This window comes from Pinus tabuliformis, chromosome 2_2, assembly GCF_031772625.1.
Source record: "Pinus tabuliformis cultivar Carrire ecotype Pingquan chromosome 2_2, CPIR1, whole genome shotgun sequence".
NCBI classification, from domain to species: Eukaryota; Viridiplantae; Streptophyta; class Pinopsida; order Pinales; family Pinaceae; genus Pinus; species Pinus tabuliformis.
In genome coordinates, this window is record NC_142300.1 from 553,063,477 (window position 1) to 553,085,530 (window position 22,054).

General features: G+C 32.9%; 1 long non-coding RNA gene across 1 annotated transcript; it reads right to left on the minus strand.

Annotated features, from left to right (window-relative positions):
• Positions 1-20,542: 20,542 nt before the first annotated feature.
• Positions 20,543-21,560, minus strand: LOC149193836 (uncharacterized). Its single transcript, XR_016255000.1, has 2 exons — positions 21,211-21,560; positions 20,543-21,105 (listed from the first exon to the last, which is right to left on the minus strand). It is a non-coding gene; the product is annotated as an uncharacterized LOC149193836 (long non-coding RNA).
• Between the last annotated feature and the right edge of the window lie 494 nt (positions 21,561-22,054).

Genomic DNA, 22,054 nt, shown 5'->3' on the forward strand with positions numbered 1-22,054 from the left:
CTTCTTAATGTTGTGTATGTTTTTTCTTGATGTTGCTCTTGGATCATTTGCTCTTTCCTTAATCCCTAAGATGTAGAAATGTTACAGATGGTGATTAGGATATATTCCTCCTAAGATGTAGATAGGTTTCGATTTCTATCAAGATCTTAAAAAATTCTTAGAGTAGCATTTCCTCTTTACTTGAAAAAATCATTAGCACCCCACTTCTATAGGGAAATAGGTCATGTCTTGTAAAAGGATTAGTGTATAGGGGGGCTTACACTACCAAAAAGAAAATTATACTTTAAACAAATGAAATTGGCTAAAAGAAAACCATGTCATAAATGTTGGCACAACAAAAATAAAATGCAAAAATAAAAGAACTAAATTACCAACTCCTTATTCATACATTGCTAGCATTGGTTTAGAACCAAGAGTGAATGCTTCAAGTTATTACACCTCAAAAAACTCAAGTGAGGTTGTATTTGTGTCTTACCATCATTTATCTATTTACTAGATCTAGAATGCTAGCACCAAAAATAAAAATAAATTGACTCACAACCATTCTAATAAAATCCTAAAATGTAAAAGAAAGCAACCCATTAGTGCTCTAATCTCTTTAGTATCTCTTTGGAAATGGCACCAAAAATCTTGATTGATTTAATTTCTTAAATACTTGAAATTTAGTTATCAGTTAGATTTCATAAAATTAGATATACTACTTTGCATTGATGAGTCTTTTATTCTATCACTACAAAAGAAAATATCATGTAAAAATCCAAACAAATTGTAATAAAAACCATAGGGAAATAATTCTCTGGATGGAAATCTCAAGGATGGCATTATCAAGGCCCAAAAATAGTATTTCACCCAACTCTAAGTTGAGTGTTGCTATATCATTACAAAAACAACATGCCCTGGTGAGAAAAGGCACTCACGCACTAAGAAGAAATTGCAATGCAATATCGACCCTTCAGAAAGCTATCACTAGACTCAAACAAATCAACAATATAAATCCAACAAAACTAAAAATTATTAATATTATTGTGACATTACACAAGTATATCATACTAGTTGAACCAAATGGTTAAAAAATCACAAGGCTTGGAATGTATGTCATTGCTCTTTAGTAGTTAGTTTCACACTCTGCAATAACATATTCATGAGCAACAAACCCAAAATCAATTAAAACAATAACTAAGCTATGCAATTGAAATATCAAACCCCTAATCTAATTGTGCATGAGGATGGAATATTATGTTCTTATAATAGACATTAATACTATAATTTGATTATATGCTCTTTTTGTAAGTGTAAGGAAAATTGTGTTCAATACCTACCATACCAAATGAGTTAGTCTGCAATCCACAAAATGATGATCCTATAAATAAATTTCAATAAACACACACCCAAAAATAATTGTGTAGGATATACAGTAATACCATGCATTTGATATAGACTACATCAATATAATACATAAGTGAATGTAGTTAAATTGGTGGGCCCTCCCAATCAACTACTCCTATAGAGTAAACTCTAAAACATTGCATGCATCCATGATAATAACCATACTTAGAATGGAACCAACAATTTCATTTGATCAAGTGGCTCAGATAGATTAAAGAGTCCACAAATTATATGTTTTAATAGACCGATCTCTCCTTTTGGTGGCATACACAAGACAAAATTTATAAATTTTTACAATAAAAAAGCAGAGTAAAAATGAGTAAATAATTCATCAAATCCCCTATCTCATGTATGGAGAATGTCACTATATCACAAAAATTACAAAGAGGGTAATCCAAGTGGATTCCCTCAAATATTTGGCTTCAGATATTAACTATACAGACTACAAATCAATGTCCATGGCTAAAATTAGGTGGTATATTCATGTAGACCAATAACCCTAGGTACACATCCAAATTTGGGTTCTAGTCAATGACATTTTAACTAGCAACTTGTGCACTCCACAATGGCTCATCCTAATATAATGAACATATGAGCTTCTTAAGGATGCCAAATAAAAATACCATGTCACTATTTCTCTCCTAAAAGTGTGCAACCATCTCAAATGTGGAGGTGGGTTTATAATTACAAAAACTAATAGTGAGTTTATAATTGCGAAAAATAATCTTGCATATTAAAATATCTATATAAACTATTATAAATCATTTTTTTGAATTAAAAGTTGATTCATAATTGATTAAAATAATATAAACAATCATTGTTCTACCTAACAATATAACATTTTAATTTTTCAACTTCCTTAGGATATACTTGTACAATGATTGTGATACTTGGTAAGTTACTTTCCAAAAACAATAAAACAATATAACATTTTAATTTCTCAACTCCTCTGGGATATACTTTTACAATGATTGTAATACCTGGTAAGTTACTTTCTAAAAACAATGGATTTTTCACTTGGATTAATGATTCTATAATCACATATGTTTACTATATCAAATATGTCATTACAAATCTCCGTTTCATTATGCAATTATATCTTGAAAAAATTAGCAAAACCCAATCTCCATCCTATTATAAAATTCCATTAAAAAAAATATCATTTCCATCACATTATGCAATTATATCTTTAAAGAGAATGACAAAACCCAATCTTCATCATATTAATTATATTTTTAAATTTGGAAAAAACTAATCTCTATAGAATAATACATTGTAAATATATCCATAAAATAATACAATTCTATTGAATGTAAATATAATTTTAAATAGATTGAGAAAATCTAATTCTACGTTATCTTATACAATTTCACGCAAGTATATAAGAGTGATGTTGTCACGTAACGTTATATTAAAAGATTAAAAAATATATATATAACTAGTTAAAAGAAAATAAAGAGTAATATTGAATATGTTGGTTCAATTAAAAATTTTAACAAAACACATTAAGACAATAATATATTACATGGAAAATTTTCAAGAAAACAAAAATAATATAAAGTTTGTTTAGTAGAGTATCCATGCCAAAATTTTCAATTAAGGCATGTTGCTAAAAAATTCTTAAACCAAATATTTTGTAACCTATAGTAATGAAATAAAATTATTTATTTTCTGTTAGCCTATAAAACTTACCAACATCTCATTCCTCATTCTATTTATCTTCTACTTATCTTAGATTTTGTCTATAATGTAAAATATTATATAATATTATTTTCCAAAAGGTGAAACTAAATAAACACAAGTCAACTCTTATTAAGTGTGAAATGTTGCTTGAAAAAATCATGTAAATTGATAACATAGTTAAAACATCTTTATGTGGGGCAAATTTTATAAAATAAGTGAAATTTTGTGAGTTAATTCAATGAATTAAGTACATTTTTGTGACTTAAATTTTCTTAAAGTAAAAAACAATAAGTATTTCTAATATGTAAATCACATATTTTATGCAAGGTAAAACTTATCCAAACAAAAATTAATAAGTATTTTAAATATATAGATTATATAAATTGATAATATAGTTAAAATATTTTTATGTGAGGTTAATTTTGTCCAAGTGAAAATTGATAAGTATTTCAGATATATAAATGATATAAATTGATATCACAGTTAAAATATTTATTGGGAGGTAAATTTTATCCAAATAACAAACAATATCTATTTTTGATATATAAATTACTTAAATTGATTTCATAGTTGCAATAGTTTTGTATATTATAATTTTCAACCAGCTCATTATTCACCTCTCTTTCATTTTTAAAACTTGAAATTCAAAAATTAGAAATATATATATATAAAAGATATATAATATGTTTATGAGCTGAAATGAAAATTTTATTTCAAATCAAATTAATTAAAAAAATAAGAAACATAAAAAAATTATAATTAATAAAAAGTAATTTATCGTTATAAAAAAATAATAATATATCATTATAATCATTTTCAAAATTAAAAAATTAATCTAGAAACAACCATAATTCTAGCATTTTAATTTCTCAACTCCTTCCTGATATCCTTGATTGTGATACCTTGTACACGGATTGTGATATTTTGTAAATAACTCTCCAAACAAAATGGTTTTGTAGTTTGGTTTAATGGTTCTACAATCATTTATGCTTTTATGTAAAGTTTGTACAAAGATTGTGATACGGGGTAACTCACTGTTTAAACACATCGGTGTTTTAATTTGGTTTAATGGTTTTATAATCACTTAGGTTTATTATATAAAATAAGTATTCTGTTATTTCTTATATATTATACTAATTTCTTATATATTATACTAAGTTATTTTGGCTTTGTAAAAAAAATCAATTCCTTAGACTAAATATGCCGGGTTAATTGCGGAAGAAATTGGAATATATATATATATATATATATATATAAAATAGATCAGATTTCTAAATACTTAATATAAAATTGGAATTGCTATTAATATATTTCAATTTAAACATTGGTATGGAAAAATGGAATTCAAAAACAATCGTTTTAATGTTACTTTTCAAATTATATAATATAGGTTAACTTTCTTAATATTTATAAAATTACAATGGTTTATCTGTGTGTCAATTTAATGAGGTGATGCAATGAGAGGCTGGTAGATGCACTCTTATTTGGAACTAATGTTTATTGTGATTTATGTATTTTTAGTTCTCTTATTAATTAGCAACATTTTGCATGTCCTCTTTGCCATGCCATACAAATCTTCCAAGAATTTTTTTATTTTTTATTCAATGCATAAATGATCTGATAATAGGCATTAATGAAATTCCTCAATCTCATAATCTAAATTTCTCTTCATTGATTGTTTCCCGTGACTCTCTTATCTCTTCTACAAATTGGCAAGGATGATAAAAGAACATCTTTGGGTCTTCTTCTTTATGTTGTGTATGAGCTTCTATATTTGTTTCTTGATTTTGCTCTTTGATCATTTGCTCTTCCCTTAATCCCTAAGATGTAGATATGTTACAGATTGTGATTAGGATATATTCCTCTTAAGATGTAGATATATTTTCAATTTCTATCAAGATTTTAAAAATTTCTTAGAGTAGCATTTCCTATTTACTTGACAAAATCTCTAGCATCCCACTTCTACGGGGAAATAGGTCTTGCCTTGTAAAAGGATTAGTGTATAGGGGGGCTTACAGTACAAAAAAAAAAAAAAAAAAAAAAAAAAAAAAAACAAAACAAAACAAAAAAAAACTTATACTTTAAATAAATGAAATTCCCTAAAACGATAACCATGTCATAAATGTTGGCACAACAAAAATAAAATGAAAAAATAAAAGAAATAAATTACCAATTCCTTATTCATACATTGCTAGCATTGGTTTAGAACCAAGAGTGAATGCTTCAAGCTATTACACCCCAAAAAAATCTAAAGTGAGGTTGTATTTGTGTCTTACCATCATTGGTCTAATGCTCTAATCTCTTTAGTATGTCTTTGGAAATGGCACCAAAAGCCTTGATTGATTTAATTTCTTTTATACTTGACATTAAGTTATCAATTAAGATTTTATAAACTTAGATATACTACATTTCAGGTACATAGGTCAGATTATTGATGGGCATTTTATTCTATCACTACAAAAGAAAATATCATGTAAAAATCCAAACAAATTGTAATAAAAATCATAGGGAACTCATTCTTTCGATGGAAAGCTCAAGCTCAAGGATGGCATTATCAAGGCCCAAAAATAGTCTTTCACCCAACTCTAAGTTCAGTGTTGTTATATCATTACAAAAACAACACTTAAAGCCTCCTCTTCATAAGAACTTAGTTTATTATGAATGCAAGAGAAAGCCTCTGGATCCCAATGGATGTTGTTTTCTAACTAGGGCATTAATATGGATCCCTCTCACATAGGTCGCGCTTCCTTGCTCTGGTTAGAAAAGGCACTTATGTAATAAGAAGAAATTGCAATGCAATATCAACACTTAAGAAAGCTATCACTCTAAAAAAATCAACAATATAAATCCAACAAAGGCAAAAATTATTAATATTATTGTGAAATTATGCAAGTATATCATACTAGTTGAACCAAATGGTTAAACAATCCCGATGGTTGCAATGTATGTCATTGCCCTTTAGTAGTTAGTTTCGCACTCTAAAATAACATATTCATACGCAACAAATCCAAAATCAATTGAAACAATAACTAAGCTATGTAATTGAAATATCAAACCCCTAATCTAATCATGCATGAGGAGGCCAGACTATGTTCCTATCATAGAGATTAGTAATATAATTTGGTTATATGCTCTATTTGTCAAGGTAAGGAAAATTGCGTTCATTACCTACAATATCACAAAATGATGATCCTCTAAAGAAATTTGAATAAACACACACACACCAAAAAAGTATTGTATAGGCTATACAGTAATACCATGCATTTGATTTAGACTACATCAATATAACACATAAGTGAATGTATTTGAATTAGTGGGCCCTCCCAATCAACTACACCCATAGAGTAAACTCTAAAACCTCGCATACATCCATGATAATAACCCTACTTAGAATGGAACCAACATTTTCATTTGATAAACTAGCTCAAAATTACATGTCAAATAGAGATATGTATGCATTTAAGAATCAGATAGATCAAACAATCTATAAATTATAAGTTTTAATAGATCGAAATCTCTTTTTTTGTATCATACACAGGACAAAATTCATAATTTTTTACCGTAGAAAAGCAACGAGTAAAATAATTCATTAAATCCCCTATCTCATGTGTGGAGAATATCACTATATCACAATAGTTACAAAGAGGGTAATCTGAGTGGATTCCCTCACATGGATTCCCTCACATATTTGGCTTCATGTATAACTATACAAATTACAAATCGTTGTTCATGTCTAAAATTAGGTGGTCTATTCATTTAGAGCTGATAACCCTAGGTACATATCCAAATTTGGGTTCTAGTCAATGACATTTTAACTAGCAACTTGTGCACTCCACAAGTTCTCGTCCTAATATAATGAACATAGAAACTTTTTAAGGATGCCAAAGAAAAATACCATGTCACTCTTTCTCTCCTAGAAATGTGCAACCATCTCAAATTAGGAAAATCTCGAGGATGCCAAAGAAAAATGCCATGTCACTATTTCTCTCCTAAAAGTGTGCAACCATCTCAAATGTGGAAGTGGATATATAATTACAAAAAATAATAAAAATTAAATAATTTTACATATTAAAATATCAAGATAAATAATTATAAATCATTCTTTGAATTAAAAATTTGATTCATAATTTATTGAAATAATAAAAACAATCATGGTTAAAAATTTGATTCATAATTTATTGAAATAATAAAAAAAACAATCATAATTCTACCTAACCAAACCATATAACATTTGAATTAAAAAGTTGATTCATAATTTATTGAAATAATAAAAATAATCATGCTTCTAATTAACAATATAACATTTTAATTTCTCAACTTCTTTGAAATATATTTATACCATGATAGTGATATTGGTAAGTCACTTTCTAAAAACAATGGATTTTTAATTTGGAATAATTATTCTATAATCACTTATATTTATTATATAAAATATATTATTACTTACTATAAATACAACTAGATTAAGTCATTTGAATATATATATATATATATAATATGGCATTACTTACTATAAAAATATGCTATTAATTACTATAAATATAACTAGCTAAGATTAAGTCATTTGACCCCGTAAAACGGTACATCTTCATTACATTATGCAATTATATCTTCAATCCCAATCTCTATCATATTATATAATTCCATAAAAAAAAAAAAAAAAATCCCATCTCCATCACATTATGCAATTATATCTTTCAAGAGATTGGCGAAACCCAATCTTCATCATATTATATAATTATATCTTTCAAGAGATTGGCGAAACCCAATCTTCATCATATTATATAATTCTATAATTCAATAGGATACAATTTTATTTTTGGCGAAACCCAATCTTCATCATATTATATAATTCTATAATTCAATAGGATACAATTTTATTTTTAAATTGATAGGAAAAAACCAATCTAGTATATTCCATAATATAATACAATTCTATTGGATGTAAATATATCTGAGATGTATATATATATTTTAGATTTTGAAAATTTAATTCCTCATTATATTATACAATTTCACCCAAGGTTGTTGCATAATTTTATATTAAAAATTATATATATATATATATATATATAATTAAAGAGAAATAAAGATTAATAATATTGAATATATTGGTTAAAAAAATTTATTAACAAAAATAAAAAATTCAAAAAAATAAAAAAATATAAAGTTTGTTTAATGAAGTATCAATGCGAAAATATTCTATTAAAGTATGTTCTTCAAAAAAATCTTAAACTATATAATTTGTAACCTATAGTAATGAAATCAAATTATTTATTTTCTACTTGGATAAAACTTACCAACATCTCATTCTTCATTCTACTTGTCTTCTACTTTTGTTAGATTTTGAATGTATTGTAAGATATTATACAATATTATTTTCCAAAACGTGAAACTAAATAAACGCAAGTCAACTCTTATAAAGTATATTGATAACATAGTTAAAACATCTTTGTGTGGGGTAGATTTTATAAATTAAGTAAATTTTTGTGAGTTAAATTTTCTTAAAGTAAAAAATAATAAGTATTTCTAATATGTAAATCACTTAAATTGATATGATATTTAGAATGCTTTTATGTGAGGTAAAACTTATCCAAGGAAAAATTAATAAGTATTTTAAATATATAAATTACATAAATTGATAGTATAGTTAAAATATTTTTATGTGAGGTAAATTTTATCCAAGTAAAAATTAATAACTATTTCAGGTATTCTCCATGGAGTTGACAAACTAGGCAAGTGTGTTATGAGTGGGCAATAACGAACCGGGCAAGTGTATTATGAGTGGGCAATGACGAACTGGGCAAGTGTGTTATGAGTGGATGGGCAAGTGTGTTATGAGTGGTAAACCTAGGAGACTAGATGTAACACCTAAGTTAACTTACCACTTACTAATAAAAAAAAAAATTAATTACTATATAAAAATTCCCATCCGGGACTTTGGTAATTGGTTCATTATATGCAATCACATAAATTTTGATTGCTTTAAATCATGAGTCCATAGACTTGACATGCACCGGATCTAATGAATCCCACAAATGGCATTAAATTCGAAAGGATTGAGTTTAAATCTGAATTATCCGCCATGTGATTTCCCCGTCCTTCTGCGTGGGTTGACCTGTTGCCCTCTATACCTGAAGCCACGTGGCAGGGAGACATGGAGTAAGGCTGAGTGTGTTGGCCAGATGGGGCATGCTGCTCACGCCATTTGTTTGGTGTTGTTGCTGTTGATTGGGATCATGGGATTAGACGGTGGAGATCACTTAGGGTTATCAACCCTAACTAATTGCTTGTCATTAGTCTCCGTGTGGTTCATTGTTGCTGCTGCTTCTGTGGTTTCTTGCTGCTCCGCGAGGGTTCGTTCTGCAAGGGTTTACTGTTCTACAAAGGCTCAATGTCTTGATCAAGGTTATTATTCGTCTGAGCATCCTCTGAAAATGATGGTGGTAACCATTGCCAACGAAAGGCCAAGTAAACCCCTCAGGTCGTTACTCGGTGGTCTTCTTAGCTTGTATGGCGGTGTTTTCTGTATAGCTAGACTGAGGTTTTGGAGCCGTGTTAACACTTGGTCGTTGTTTCACAGGAAAGCCCCCTGGCACTTCCAGCACTCTGGTGACAATCGACTCCAAAATTTAGCTGCGGAAGGTAACTTCTTAACGCTTATGCACTTGCATGATTTAATTCCTTTGGTTGGTTTAATATTTCTCATACTGTTTGCTCGTTGTGGATAGGGAAGCTGCCTCTCGCGAGAATCGACCACCTCTAGGTAAAAAATCTTCCCTTATGTTCATTTACCAGGTTTGTTCCACTTTTCCATAAGTTTTTCCCAATTTAAGGTTTCGGTTGCCTCACACGTAACTATACAATGCTTAATCGTATTAGTGTTAGTGAAGGTCATTCCTCATCAGAGCTTAAATTGCTCATGGTATCATTATTGGCCCTTCCAGGTTGGAATCTTACCTCTGGCATGAATTAAGTTATGGAACATTTTCCCATATGGTCAAAGATAGAGAATGCGTGTCGAACTCGTTCAAGTTTTATCCTTCTATTGATTATGTAATTAATTAAGCACACATGAATTATTAATGGAATTCTGTGTAGGCTCTTTTGGTAGATTTTAGGGAGATTACTCCCATTATGTAATAAATAGAGGGTTTAAACTCTTTTCTGTAGAGGATTGTTTTTCCAGGAAGCCACTTAAGTGAACTGGCTTGTCTTCTATTATTTAAATTGTTTAATTTATGCATTATCATTTACAGGACTTTATCTAAATTGTTCAAATGTTTGGAAATGAATTAAGTTAATAGCTTCCGTAGTTGTAATCCGGGCCGAGAGGACCCTTCTCTTCTTCATGAAAATATTAGCTAGGATGATTGGAATTCGGTTTAGTTTCTTTATTCTAGATATTTCTATGTTAAACAATTATTCTGTGTAATTGTGTAGTCAAGATATGGTGCAGCACCTGCATTCCAATAGTTCTATGAATCTTGCTGTCTTTATATTTGAACTTTGCAATTAACAGTTACATAATATCTGTGTTTAAATCTGCGTTCTAGCAGTTGTCTATTTATTATCTCACTATTGTAGTCATTTGTACAGAGTGTGTAAAACAACTTAGGTCATTCCACAGATTCTCAGTTACAGTACTATATAAATAACTTACTTCTCTATCTTACCAGTTTAACTTTGATTATAATGGATAGTGTACCGTAATCACTAAATGAGCATTCTCTTTCTTTTTAATGTGTTATCTAGCAGTTCTATGGTTATTAGAATACACTGTCTACCATATGATTAAAGAAAAGTTGTTTCTATTTCCTATAATTACACTTTTCCTTACGACTTCTAAATATAGTTTGTCATTCCAGAATTTATTCTATGACAGTTCAAGCATAACAATTTTACTCTGTCATTAAATGTTAATCTCTATATGCTATCATTAATTCTAGAAGAAATTAACTGCAATACTTATCTATTCCACCTGTAGTTTCCAATAATTCCAGAAAGTCTCTCCTCCCAGCCACGAACCTGGCAATTATGTCCAAGTCCTCCCCGAGCACTTTCTCTGTTGGAATAATTTCTAGTTACAGTCAATGCCTTGGGCCTCTGGACTCCATTGTCTAACCTCAAGTCCTGCACTTCATTGACTGTTCATGAGAAACTTCCCACTAGTTTCCTCCCCAGCTCTAGGATAGTTTTCTCCTTTTTCTCTTTTTCCCCTATATCTCCCTTTTCCAGGGCAGGGGCATAATTGTTTCTTGTTAACTGTTTCTTGTAATTGTAGTAAACAATTTCTTTTAATTAATCATGTTTCCATTTCTAATCACTCACAATTAGGTAACAATTTAATATCTGGCTTTCCAGCCTTGATAATACATAACAAAAAGTAAATGTAGTAAAACATAAACCAAATTAATAACCACAGTAAATCATTTCAAGGAGCCAGGGGTGTTACATCTCCCCCCCCCATGTGCAGAACACCATCCCTGGTGTTCCTTCTATTTCAAGCAAATAATGCCGGGTAAGCTTCTTGCATAAATTCTTCCTCTTCCTAGGTTGCCTCATCCGGGCCAAAGTGCTTCCATTGCACTTTAACCTGGGTGATGACTCGCCTCCGCAAGGTGGTTTCTCTCCGATCGAGAATACGAAGAGGTTCTGCCAAAAACTCTCCTTCCAGTTCGACCTTCACATACAATAATCATAGTCATATTCCTTCAAAACAATTAGCAAAATATATAAAACCTTTTAACTTGTTACCTAAATATTTTCCGAGCTTATTATGTGTTGTGGGTTGTACACATATTTATTTTACAACAAAACATGGAAAACGTTGTGGACCCAAATGTGTCTTAACAACACAAGTTTATAGGCTACAGGTCCAATTCGTTCCAAGACCTAAAAGGGTCCACAGTATCGGGGTGCTAATTTAGCACAGCCCCCCGACTGTAAGGAACTTTGTCGGGGCTTATCTCTTAGATAAACATGATCTCCCGGCTGAAATTATCTGTACGTTATTTTCTTATCTGCATACATTTTCTGCCCATCTTGGGCAACCATTAGATTCTGTCGAACTTTCTTAATGGCTTCCTCCATTTCTACTAGCATGTCTAGGCCCAATGCTAACTTATTCACAGGGTTATTCCAATCCATAGGTACCCTACACTTTCTTCCATACAATACTTCAAAAGGGCTCATGCCCAGTGATTCATGATGTCCATTATTGTATGCAAATTCTATGAGGTGAAGGTAATCCTCCCACTTATGTAGTTGTTGCATTACAAACATACGTAGCATTTCCTCCATTACTTGATTCACTCGGTTAGTTTTTCCATTAGTTTGGGGATGGTAATCTGTGCTAAACTAGATCTAGATACCCAATCCCGAGAAGAGGGCTTTCTAGAATGCAGATGTGAATTTCACATCCCTGTCTGAAATTACCACTTTGGGTATATCGCGCAGTCGAAATATTTCCTTCATAAATATGTCTGCAATTTCCACAGTTTTGTATGTGGATTTCACAAGTATAAAATGTGTGGTTTTGCTCAATTTATCTACTACAACCATAATTGAATCATGTTGTTTCCTGGTGCGAGGTAAACCTATGATGAATTCTAAAGATATGGTCTCCCATTTCCATTCTGGAATGGGCAGTGGTTGTAACAAACCGGCAGGATGCTGATGCTCTACCTTAACCAATTGACACTCCAAACATTTGGATAAATATTCTGTGACATCCTTCCTTAATCTGGGCCAAAAATACCCTTTCTTAATAGCTGTTAATAATTTCTGGTAACCTGGATGGCCCGCACAAGGTTTCCGGTGAAATTCATCCATTATTAATTGTTTAACAACACTTTGATTAGGAACATAGATTCTATTTTTAAATGTAAGGATGTCATCCCGATCTATGTCGAAATCTGATTTTTCTCCTCTTAACAAAGCTTCTTTTGTTTGCTGCCAAAGAAAAGTATATTATGGATCCTTGACCGATGCTTCCTTTATAATTACTGGAATGTTTGAGCATGCTTGACTGATCTGAACCTCATAGATGCAATGTACCTTCCTACTTAGTGCATCAACTACCCGATTTTATTTTCCTTTTAAATGCTTCATGTCAAAATTGAACTCACTTAAAAATGTTGTCCATCTGGCCTGTCTGGCATTAAGGCCGAACTGGTTGAAGAAATTTGTAAGGCTGCTATGATCTGTTAGCAGCAGAAATTTCTTCCCCAGTAGGTAATGTCGCCACATTTTGAGTGCATGTACCATTGTTGTTAATTCAAGGTCATAAGCGGAGTATTTTTGTTTATATTCCTTTAATTTCCATGATTCGTAAGCTATAAATTTACCTTCTTGTGTTAGTATTCCACTAACACCTTCCTTACTTGCATATGTGCATACTACAAAGGATTTTTTCGGATCTACCACCTTTAGCATGTTGCAGTGGTAAGTAAGTGTTTTAATTTCTCAAAACTTTGTTGGCATTCCTCTGTCCATTGGAATGTGCGTCCCTTCTTCTGTAAAGAAGTCATGGGAAACGCAATTTTTGAAAATCCTTCAATGAACCGACAGTAATGTCTGGCTAAACCCAAAAAGGATCTAATATCAACGACATTCTTGGGAGCAGTCCATTACATAATAGTTTTAGATTTCTTCAGGTTTACTGCTATCCCCTCAACTGATATAATGTGTCCCAAGTATTGGATTTGATCTTTCAAAAAGTCACATTTACTAAATTTAGCATACAATTGGTTTTCTCGTAATGCTTGCAGTAAAATTCTCAAATGTTCTTCATGTTCCTCTTGCTTTTTTGAGTATATCAAAATATCATCAATAAAAATTAACAAAAATTTATCAAGATAGGGCTGGAAAATACCATGCATCAAACTCATAAAGGTGGTTGGGGCATTTGTGAGGCCAAATGGCAATATTATGAACTTGTAATGACCATAACGAGTTTGGAATGTTGTTTTATAGATGTCCTCCTCCTTTATCCTTATTTGGTGATAACCATATCTTAAATCTATTTTTGAGAAAACCTTCGCTCCTTGCACTTGATCGAATAGATCATCAATACGTGGCAAGGGATATTTATTCTTGATGGTTAGTTTGTTTAATTGACGATAATCAATGCACAATCTCAAAGTTCCATCTTTCTTTCATACAAATAGGACAAGAGCTCCCCAAGGGGACACACTATGGCAATTATACTTTTTATCCAAAAGCTCCTGAAGTTGCATTTTGAGTTCTGTCAACTCAGGTATGCTCATGCGGTAAGGGGCTTTAGACACCGGAGCTGCACCTGAGATAAGTTCAATGGTGAAGTCAATATCCCACTTGGGTGGTAAACCAGGGATAGATTCGGGAAATACATCCGCAAATTCCTGAATGACAGGAATATTTTCCAAGGAGGTCATTTTATTCTTGGAGTTGGTAAATCCCACTTGAACCACGTATATTTGACAACCCTTCCTAATACACCTTCCTAGTTGACTGGCAGTAATGGGGCATAGTTTGGTGTTAGACTTAATTCCTTGCAGTTCCCTCCTTTGTCCTGATTCTGAAATAAAACTAATGGTTTTCTGCTTACAATCAACCAAAGACCAACATTTTTCCAACCAGTCCATTCTGATTAAAACATCATATGAGCCCAAAGGAAGAATGTTGAGGTTTACATGAATGGGTTGTCCGGAAATGATTATGGGGCACTGATCTGTTTTGGTGACTACCTTTCTTTTTGCCCCAGTGGCTAGCTGAACTAGCCAAGATTTTGGGAATTTACTGGTCTGTAGTTGACACTTTTCTACCACTTTAGGACTAACATAACTTAAACTAGCACTGGGATCAAATAAAACCGAAACAGGTTGCTTAGCAATCGTACCTTCACATTCAATCATGGTGGGCTGAAATTATGCTTGATGATCATCCAAGGCAGCGTTAATTCTGGGTATATTTCTTGCCACTTCTCCAACAATAGATGCTTCCTCCAGGTTTGCAAGTCGTTCTGTCCTTGAATTGTGCGAACAATTTTTGTAGTAATGGGATTCTTTGCATCCCCAACATTGTAATGGTGGTTTTGAATGTTGTTCATTACTGAATTTATTAACTCCTTCTTACTGTCGATTTTCAGAATAGACAACCTTGGGTTGGTTTCTTGATGGAAATTTATGGGGACACTTTTGCTGTAAATTTATGTTATTAGCAAATTTTGGGTGTTTACTTGAAATAAAATTATTTCCATTCTTAATCATCCCTCCTCTAGACCCTTCATTTTTTTGTTTCATTTGTTGGTAACATATGCGGGCTTTCCGCACTGCATCATCCATTGTTTTTGGGTAGTCAAACTCAATTTTTTCCTTCATGAAATTGGGTAAGTTACTGATGAAATGCCAATGTTGGCTTTTTCCTCTTGCATATAAGGCACATAGCGTAGAAGGGAGGTGAATCAAGTTACATACTCATCCATAGTCAAGGCCCCTAGTCTTAATTCATGAAATTCTTAAATTGCATTTTCATCATAGTAGTGCTGAGTTAGATATTTATCTTTAAAATGTTTTTGGAATTCATTCCGTGTCACTTGTTCTTCGTCAATTTTTCTTATTGTTTTTACCTCTTCCCACCACAATCTTGCCTTCCCTCTTAACTAGTATACTGCCAGCCATGCCTTCAACTTTTCTGTGTATTCGTAAATCTGAAAATACTTACCCATATCAATTAACCAAGCCTCTGTTGTTTCCTCAGATTCCCCTAAAAAAGCGATGGTTTAATCTTTTTGAGCTCTCCTTGTGGTTCTAACTTTTATCTTTTTGCTTTGTGCTGGTTGGATACATTATCTAAGCGTCCTTCATCATCCTCCCTGTGTCTCTTGGCTGACTCGGCATTCTCCTCACCATGTTGGGTGGTTGGGGTCTTTTCTCTGTCCTCAACACTGGGGTCTGGGTGTCTTTGATTCTGTCGATTAGACAAACTTCTGAGGATCCTTTCTTGTTCCAGGCGTAGTCGTTCATTATCCGTTCTTAAATTGGTCATCTCAGCACGTAACTGTTGAACAGTCTCCAGTAAAACTACATTAGCCTGACGAGTCTCCTCTCCCAGCTGTATCCAAATGTCAAGGTTGGCATTTACATAAGTTGGTTCCGGAGTATTGTGTGGTCCTGAACTTCTCTGCATTCTGTCTTTTGTATGGAGGTTGTCTCTTTCTCTGTGTTCACATATGAGTTTTATTTAGTTAGATTTTAAGATAAATATATATATATATATATATATATATATATATTATTACATGCACAGTCATATATCTATCCCAAAGAGTCTCAGTGTACGAACCTGAGCTCTGATACCACTTGTAACACCTAAGTTAACTTACCACTTATGAATAAAAAAATAAATTAATTACTATATAAAAATGCCCATCCGGGACTTTGGTAATTGGTTCATTATATGCAATCACATAAATTTGATTATTTTAAATCATGAGTCCGTAGACTTGACATGCACTGGATCTAATGAATCCCACAAATGGAATTAAAGTCGAAAGGTTTGAGTTTAAATGTGAATGATCCACCATGTGATTTCCCCGTCCATCCTCATGGGTTGACCTGTTGCCCTCTGTACCTAAAGCCATGCAGTAGGGAGACATGGAGTAACACTGAGTGTGCTGGCCAGATGGGGCATGCTACTCGTGCCATCTGTTTGGTGTTGATGTCGTTGATTGGGCTCATGTGATCGGACGGTGGAGATATCTTAAGGTTATCAACCCTAACTAATAGCTTGTCCTTGGCCTCCGTGTGGTTCATTGTTGCCGCTGCTTCTGTGGTTTCTTGTTGCTCCATGAGGGTTTGTCGTTCTGCAAGGGTTTACTATACTGCAAAGGCTCGATGTCTTGATCAGGGTTATTGTTCCTCTGGGCATCCTCTGAGAATGATGAAGGTGGTAGCCATTGCCAATGCAGGGCCAGGTAAACCCCTTAAGTTGTTGCTTGGTGGTCTTCTTAGCCTGTATAGCAGTGTTTTATGTATAGCTAGACTGAGGTTTTGGAGCCATGTTAACACTTGTTCGTTGTTGCACAGGAAAGCCCCATGGCACTTCCAACACTTCGGCGACAATCAAATCCAGGATTTAGCTATGGAAGGTAACTTCTGAATGCTTCTGCACTTGCATGATTTAATTCCTTTGAGTTGTTTAATATTTCTCATACGGTTTGCTCGTTGTGGACAGGGAAGCTGCCTCTTACGGGAATCAACCACCTCCAGGTAACAAATCTTCCCTTATGTTCATTTACTAGGTTTGTTCGACTTTTCCATAAGTTTTTCCTAATTTAAGGTTTTGGTTGCTTAACAGGTAACTATACAGTGCTTAATGGTATTAGTGTTAGTGAAGGTCATTCCTCATCAGAGCTTAAATTGCTAACGGCATCATTGTTGGCCCTTCCAGGTTGAAATCTTACCTCTGGAATGAATTAAGTTATGGAAGATTTTCCCATAGGGTCAAAGATAGAGACTCTGCGTCGAATTGGTTCAAGTTTTATCGTTCCGTTGATTATGCAATTAATTAAGCACACATGAATTATTAATGGAATTCTGTAGGCTCTTTTGGTAGTTTTTGGGGAGATTACTCCTGTTCTGTAATCGATAGAGGGTTTAAACTCTTTTCTACGGAGGATTGTTTTGCCAAGCAGCCACTTAAGTGAACTGGGATGTGTTCTATTGTTTAAACTATTTAATTTATGCATTATCATTTATAGGACTTTATCTAAACTGTTTGAATGTTTGGCAATGAATTAAGTTAATAGCTATCATAGCTATAATCCGGGCTAAGAGGACCCTTCTCTTCTTCATGCAAATATTAGCTAGGATGATTGGAATTTGGTTTAGTTTCTTTATTCAAGATATTTCTATGTTAAACAATTATTCTATGTAATTGTGTAGTCAAGATATGGTGCAACACTTGCATTCTAGTAGTTTTATGAATCTTGTTGTCTTTATATTTGAACTCTGCAATTAACAGTTACATAATATACTATATAAATAACTTACTTCTCTATCTTACCAGTTTAACTTTTATTATAATGGATAGTGTACTGTAATCACTAAATGAGCATTCTCTTTGATTTTACTGTGTTATCTAGCAGTTCTAAGGTTATTAGAATATATTGTCTATCATATGATTAAAGAAAAGTTGTTCTATTTCCTATAATTATACTTTTCCTTACGACTTCTAAATATAGTTTTTCACTCCATAATTTATTTCATGACAGTTCAAGCATAACAATTTAGGAACCTCTATATGCTATCATTATTTCTAGAAGAAATGAACTGCAATAGTTATCTATTCCACCTGTAGTTTCCAATAATTCCATAAAGTCTCTCTTCCCAGCCACAAACCTGGCAATTACGTCAAGGTCCTCCCCCGAGCACTTTCTTTGTTGAAACGCTTTCCAATTACAGTCAATTCCTTGGGCCTCCAAAATCCACTATCCAACCTCAAGTCCTGCACTTTATTGATTGTTCATGAACAACTTCCCACTGGTTTCCTCCCCAGCTCTAGGATAGTTTTCTCATTTTTCTCTTTTTCCCCTATATCACCCTTTTCCAGGGAAGGGGTATAATTGTTTCTTGTTAACTCTTTCTTGTAATTGTAGTAAACAGTTTCTTTTAATTAATCATGTTTCTATTTCTAATCACTCACAATTAGATAACAATTTAATATTTGACTTTCCAGCCTTGATAATACATAACAGAAAGTAAATGTAGTAAAACATAAAGCAAATTAATAACCACAGTAAATCCTTTCAATGAGCTAGGGGTGTTACACCAGAGGAAAAACTAGGAGACCAGTTCTATCCCGCAGTGTAGAAGCAATAAATTTAGGTGGATGGTGAGGCAACAGTTAGTTTGGTGGAGCCTAGTTTCGATGCATGTTGCCATTGGACATCCTTTCTCCTCTTTCCTTTGCAAAATTCAAAGTGACTCCTTTTGATGTCCCAAGTATTTATAAATATTTTATTATTGTAGTGAACTAATTGAACATTACTATTTTAAGCTATAAATTGATTACTTTGATTAAAAGTTTTACATGAGGTAAATGTTTTAATAATGACAAATCATATGTCAAGTGGTTAGGGTAGGCAGTTACCTATCCCTAACTACTTCCTTGAGGATTTATTCTCAAAGAAAGAAATCAAGAGGGTATTGGTACCTAAGATGAAAAGAGGAAAAGGAGAAGGGAGATTTATGTGTTGATGAATCAGGCAGATTCCCAGAAGGCTAACTTTGGTTAAGACCAGATAGCTGTGACCAGTAAGACTAATGGTCTTGCAGGGAATATCCTGCATATGAGTAATAGCTCAGGGGGAGGCTTGGACCTGAAGGAAAATCTCATGGTTGGGAGGAAAATCTGATAAATTATTGTTGTGACTAACTTTGGTTAAGGCCAGTGACCAGAAAGACTAATGGTCTTGCAGGAAATATCTCGCTTATGAGTAATAGCTCAGGGGGAGGCTTGGACCTGAAGGAAAATCTCATGGTTCAGAGGAAAATCTGATAAATTATTGTTGTGACTTCAAACACTCGATTGTGGTCAGAACTGGAAGCCATATAAGTATTAAAAACTTCTGAGTTTATTTTCGCTGTGATATTAAAGTTGAAATTAAAAGTTGAAGAATGTTAATACTTGATTAGATTTTCGCTGTGATATTAAAGTTGAAATTAAAAGTTGAAGAATGTTAATACTTGATTAGATAAGTGCGTGGGCTTGTAGCCACCAGATGTCAAATATGTTTCTACACACATATGTATATGGCAAGTAACAAAAGATAAACTCTACGAAATTGTAGAAAATATCAAACTCTTAGAAGCATGAAACCTTAAGTGACTACCATGAGAACTCTCAAGAAAAATAGGAAATAGAGGGAGGAAAGACTTTCAATTAAAATTTTAAAGAAAAAACTGTTATAACAGTGGTATCACGAACTGGTAAGAGCAGTTAAACAAGACTGATTAAACTTGAGTAAAATTCGCTCCAAATCTGGAGAAGTGTTGTAGATACAAAGAGCCAAATCTTTGGGTCGAATATTTTTGCCCCAAACCATGTAATCATTTATAGAAACTAACTTAACAAAAGATTTACATTACCTACCTTTAAACTGGCTTGTCACTGTTTGCCGAAGTAGAGGGAAAAAAAAAAACCAGCCTTAATCTAACTGTAGCTCCAAGAGGTTAAGAGCCCTAATGTCTTACAACTAACCCAAACGAGGAATATCATTATTAAATGCGGGTCAAAACCACTCATAATGAAGCACAAAATTGACTACACAATGGAACTAGAATATGGGTTAGAACCCCGAAACAATTTCGGAACTAAAATTAATATTGTAAATAAAATGCGACAAAAAGATACATATAATTTTAAGACAGACTGCTAACTGTAGATACAATTCATAGAAATGGTGAAAGCTTAGCCGAACCATGATAACTTGAGTACAATAGAACAAGTTCAAATAGGGTTTGAATGGTAACTGTACATGCAAATTACAGAGAAATCTTAAAACTGAACATGACATCTTGTAACGAAATAGAACGAGTTCAACGAGGGTTTGAAACCCTCTTCAATACAAACTCAAGTAGTTTAAACAAATAAAGCTTCACAGTGAAATCTGGGAAAACCTTCTAAAAGAGAACCCTCAAAAATGAAACTAGTGATAAAAGAAATTGTAACACATTACATCGACAAAGGCTTGCCATAGAGGGGCAAAGCTTAACTGCATACCCAAAAATATAGTAAGAGAAAGAACGACATCAAGAACTGAACAACATAAAGACTGTAGGCATAAACCCTGCAGAAGGTGAATAAGGAGAGGCAAAGCCGATCGAAACCATACCCTAGCCTATCTAAGAATCTGTCACCTATAGGCTTCCAGAAGAAAAACTCTTTCACATACCCAGAGAAATAACATTGGCCAAATCGAAAATCCATGACAGAGCTCCGGAGGAGCATCTTGCATAATCACCTCGAGTTCCAAGGTGCCTCCAAAGGAACCTGTAAATAAATCAAAGGAGAAACGTTACCATTAACCTAGCAAGGATTTAAGAAAAAAAAAATAGTATTATACAAGAAATAAACCCTCCAGAGAATCGTTTGTACTTGTCAGGGCCATGGGTTTGGTGTATTCTATATTGGAAACAGAGTCGTTGGGAGAACCCACCAGCCACACCATAGCAACAGAAGCATAGCATTTGGCATACTGTAGCATTTCCATGGAGTAAGCGATTCATAGGAGGGCCAAATCAAACGTTGTAAAGCTAAACATAATGCAATGATACCCCACCGATGAACAACAGGGGCAATGAGGGTTACACTCTGTAGTCGGATGAGTTCAAGGCACGAAGGACCGTTGATGGAGCGAAGTCTCTAAGCAAGGAAGGACAGCTGGAGAGAAGACGGAAGTCTTAGGAGACCTGCTCCTGCCATCGCTCAGGAGGACAAAGGAAATTAATTTGTTTAATTATTTCCGTAGACAATTAATATAAAACAAATCACTTGTGCAGTGCAATGAATGATAGTGTTAATGTATTTTCTATTAAAACTAATGTAACCACGATGGTAAGAAAACTAATTTCCAATGGTTAAATGATTCACTTTACTGTGGTTCAGTACTATAGATTATGATAGTTCGATTTTTATTTATTTATGAATTATATGGAGACATGACACTCCTCTATACCAAGTATCTATGGATTTCTTGTGAGTCTTGATATTGTAGCCCTACACTTTTGGGATAGATGAACACATTTATGTGAGTTTTGATATTGTAGCTCTACACTTTTGGGATAGATGAACACATTTATGTACAAAACAAGAAGTGATAATGACAGTTACAAAGGGTCGACATTAGTTTTTGGGTAACACACTCTGGGAATACTAGTATCTGGTGAAGGCAACCTAGTATGCTGTGACATATGTTTCATAAACACATTTCCAGATGTGT